The sequence below is a fragment of the Myotis myotis genome, unplaced genomic scaffold (genome assembly GCF_014108235.1).
Source record: "Myotis myotis isolate mMyoMyo1 unplaced genomic scaffold, mMyoMyo1.p scaffold_m19_p_15, whole genome shotgun sequence".
Classification (NCBI taxonomy): Eukaryota; Metazoa; Chordata; class Mammalia; order Chiroptera; family Vespertilionidae; genus Myotis; species Myotis myotis.
This window is the reverse complement of record NW_023416319.1, coordinates 41,083,408-41,087,766: the sequence shown is the minus strand read 5'-3', so window position 1 is coordinate 41,087,766 and position 4,359 is coordinate 41,083,408.

Sequence of the window (4,359 nt, the reverse complement as noted above, 5' to 3'; positions counted from 1 at the left end):
GGTCCTGGAGGGGCGCTGGATTTGCCTGTTCCCCGGAAGGCTGGGGGGCTCCTGGAAGACATGATGACCGTCCGATCCAATGCAAAGAAATAAAAGGAAGGCTGCACTACAAACACGGGCCCTCGAGGCTGGCTAAACAGAGGCCAGGAGAGGGAGGGGGAGCTTGTGAAGCAGCCTGGCTGGGTTTTCTCTTCACTGGACAGACAGTGGCGAGTGAAAGCACTAATGAAGAGACCTTACCTGCCTTTTTAAACCTGTGCACTCCCGGAAATCGTATGCGAAAGTTGGGGCACATACACGTTTTTGAGGTGGGACAAGGTTGTCTATAACTTTTATGTATTCTCGAAAGTGGTCTTTGCCACCCCACCCCCAAGATCAAGCATCACGAGTCAATGGCTCCGGTTGCCTCAGGCTGGGCGAGGGGCCCACGTCTTTACAGCCGGCCAGGAGCAATCTGTTGGCCTTGTCCAGGCTTCCTGAAGTGGATCTCTGCTAATGAGTTGTACAGTCATAAAGCCACTGTACAGTCCTTCTGGGCCTGCTGGTGCCTCTGGAGGGAGAGGCAGGAACTCGTCTCAGAGAACTGGCCACTTTGGACTACAGCAGCTGGGGCCCTCAGACGCTCCCCCCCACCCCCCGAGTCTATTAAAGTTGGTGACAGTTCACTTCCGTCTCTTAATGCGTGCTATGAATGCGGCCCTGAGCTTCCTATCCATAGGGGTGTAGGCCCTGCCCAGGGGGGCAGATTTGGGCTGTGGGCACAGCTCAGCCACTGAGCGGCTGTGTGACCTTGTCCCTCAAGTGAGTAATTCACTACTCAGCCTCATCCTGTGACATGAAAGCAGGTGGATCCTCACGCATTCCTGTGAAATGTCTGTTGGAAGGCTCCCGAGCTGTAAGTCAGGCTTTATCCCATCTCCCAACAAAGCCTGCTAGGCCAGGCCCTGCCATCCCGTTCTCTATCCTTTATCAGCTTTTGCTGCCCAGGGTTCTAAGATTGCCTTAACTCAGGGGTGGGCAAACTTTTTGACTCGAGGGCCACAATGGGTTCTTAAACTGGACTGGAGGGCCGGAACAAAAGCATGGATGGAGTGTTTGTGTGAACTAATATAAATTCAAAGTAAACACCATTACATAAAAGGGTACGGTCTTTTTTTTTTTTTTAGTTTTATTCATTTCAAATGGGCCGGATCCGGCCCACGGGCCGTAGTTTGCCCACGGCTGCTTAACTTCACGTTTCTCACAGCAGCACAGCAAAAGGAACATAGCTTTCTCATAGGGAGCTCTCCCACCAAGCACAAGTCTTTGCCTTCTGGATGAAAAGACCCCAAAGGCAGCAATTCTGCATTTCCTTATCAGCACTGCCAAAACGGGGGAAATATATATATACATTTGTTAATCCTCAACCTGGGACATTTTTCCTTTGATTTTTTTTAGAGAAGGAGGGGGAGAGACAGAGAGGGAAACATCAATGTGAGAGACACATCTATTGGTTCCCTCCAGCACGCACCCCAGGGTTGGGATCCAGCCTGCAACTGAGGTACGTGCCCTTGACCGGGAATTGAACCCGAGACCTTTCAGACCAAGAGCGGATGTTCTATCCACTGAGCCAAACTGGCTAGGATGGGCTATATATATGTTTGTCAGGGCAAGGGGCCATTTTGTTGGGAATGAGTCCACCGTCAGTCTGTCCCTGCCTCACCAAGAAGCCCAGCCTTTGGGAAGTGATCCCAAGCATGCGAGGACCCTTGCTGAGTTTAGACATGCAGCCTTGGTTGGGTCAAGGTAGTAATCCTGGCCCAGGCAGGGCTGGCGAGGCTAGAGCCAGGCCTGGGCCTGAGACGCCTCAATGCCCTGACTCAGCACAAAGCTGACCCAGCTGCTCGTTTCCTGGAGTGGGAACAGACCCGCCCTACCCACGCTGCAGGCTCACAATTGGATTCTGCATCTGATTCCACTTGGCTGGGAGGGCCTCGTCAGGTCAGCTGTTGTCCCATTCTCTTTCCTAAATGAGACCCCAGAGAGGCCTAGTGGCCTGACCACACACGTAGGAGTGGCGGGACCCAGACCTGCGCTTTGGTCTGCAGCCCCAGGGGCACCATGCTTAATAGTACTCAGGGGTCTTTGCTCCCCTCGCTTTGGAACCAGAATTCTACTTCCACTACAGAACTGAATTTCTTGGGAGGGAAAATCCCATCCCAGGACTTCAGAGCATCTTGACTAAGTAGGTGCCCAGTAGTTCTATGGCTGGGGCCAGGAAAGCAGGTCAAGCTATTTGCAGCCACAGCTTGTGGGAGTGTCTCCTTAGCAGCTCTGACTCAGAGAACAAACCTCTCTGAGGACAAGGCATTGCCTCCTATCAAGCAGAAGACGCAGGCACAAACGAGTGAAGCTACCTTTTGCTGACGCCCTGCCGAAAGCTCGGTTCGTGTCAGCCCCAGGGACATCCTGCTGTCTGGCCAGAGGTGTTTAGGGCCGAGCCTCGCAGCACAGCTCCATGGTTGAGCCTGTGTGCACCTGGTGAATGCTTTCTAAGTTGGAGGACATACTACCTCCTGAGAACCGAGTCCTGTCCTAACCTGGGGGGCAGGAAGGGGCTTCTGTAGAACAGTCAGGGGTACTTTAACTTGCTCTGAAGGCAAAGGCCTCCTTCCATTGTTTCTAGAGCAGTTCAAGTCAGCAGGTGAGGGGGGAAAATCGGATGCACTATTCTCCTTGGCTGGAGAAGTGGGCGGGCCTGGCAGTAGGTAGGGGTGGAGAAAAGACAAAGTAAGAGGAGAAGCAGAAACACAGATGTGATTCACATAGCACCATAGTCAAGTTTATCTCCATCTAGTAAAGCCTTTTATTAGCAGCAAAACCCTTACCCCTATACCCTAAGTTGCCTTTGAGGTTAATATCTTACTTGCCTTTGGTGCAAAGTGTGTATGAAAAGTGCCTTCAAAATGATTCGGCCCCATCTTCCCTTGAAGCAGCGGTTCTCAACCTGTGGGTCACGACCCCTTTGGGGGTCGAACGACCCTTTCACAGGGGTCGCCTAAGACCATCGGAAAACACATATATAATTACATATTGTTTTTGTGATTAATCACTATGCTTTAGTTATGTTCAATTTATAACAATGAAAATACATCCTGCATATCAGATATTTACATTACGATTCATAACAGTAGCAACATTACAGTAACGAAGTAGCAACGAAAATAATTTTATGGTTGGGGGTCACCACAACATGAGGAACTGTGTTAAAGGGTCGTGGCCTTAGGAAGGTTGAGAACCACTGCCTTAAAGTCTTCAGTCCTGATCATTCCCAAACTTGCTCACTCGGGAGTCAGCTGAGCTGTTCTCGAGTCCTTTCCTGAACTCCAATCTTACCTGAGCCTCAAAGCACCTAGGAAAGACGACCTTAACCCTACGTTAGAGAAGGAAACCAGGGCTGAGACTCCTATTGGCAGGAATGCAGCTGGAATCTGGCCTCTTATTCCACAGCCTGAGCTAACCCTCTAGGCCAGCAGTCGCCAACCTTTCGGACCTCACGGCCACCGTAGTAGTCCGCAGACCACTGGTTGGCGACCGCTGCTCTAGGCTGTTCTGACGGGAACAAATCTCAAGTCCAGTTTTATTCAGTGGACTTCCCTGCATCTGAAGCATGGGAGAATACTTGTTCTCACTGGATTAATAATAGCAAGGAATCTGCTGCTATGCAGCACAGCCGGGTCTATTTTAAGACATCAGATATGACGGATTCCTAACAAGTGCTGAGAGGCAGAGGCAGCCGCTTCAGCAAGAGCTGTTTGGGCTTCCTCATGGTTGGCACCTAGTTTGCTTGTACATCCAGCCCCAGCATGTACCCCTTCGCCTCCAAGCTGCTGCAGGAAGGGACCCATCACCGCCTTGCACACACAGGGCCAGATGGACAAAGTGGCGCTCCCTGCACATACAGGGCCAGATGACAAAGTCAGCACTCCCTGCACATACAGGGTAGATGGGCAAAGTTGGCGCTCCCTGCACATACAGGGCCAGATGACAAAGTCAGCACTCCCTGCACATAACATACAGGGTAGATGGGCAAAGTTGGCGCTCCCTGCACATACAGGGCCAGATGACAAAGTCAGCACTCCCTGCACATACAGGGTAGATGGGCAAAGTTGGCGCTCCCTGCACATACAGGGCCAGATGACAAAGTCGGCACTCCCTGCACATACAGGGTAGATGGGCAAAGTTGGCGCTCCCTAAGTGCGAGAACAGACACATGAAGTGGCCAACTGCCTTTGCCCATCTCCCTCATCAGCCAAGACTCCCAGAATGTGAAACCAACAGGATTTCACCTGAAAACAAAAAATTAAATAGAACACCAAG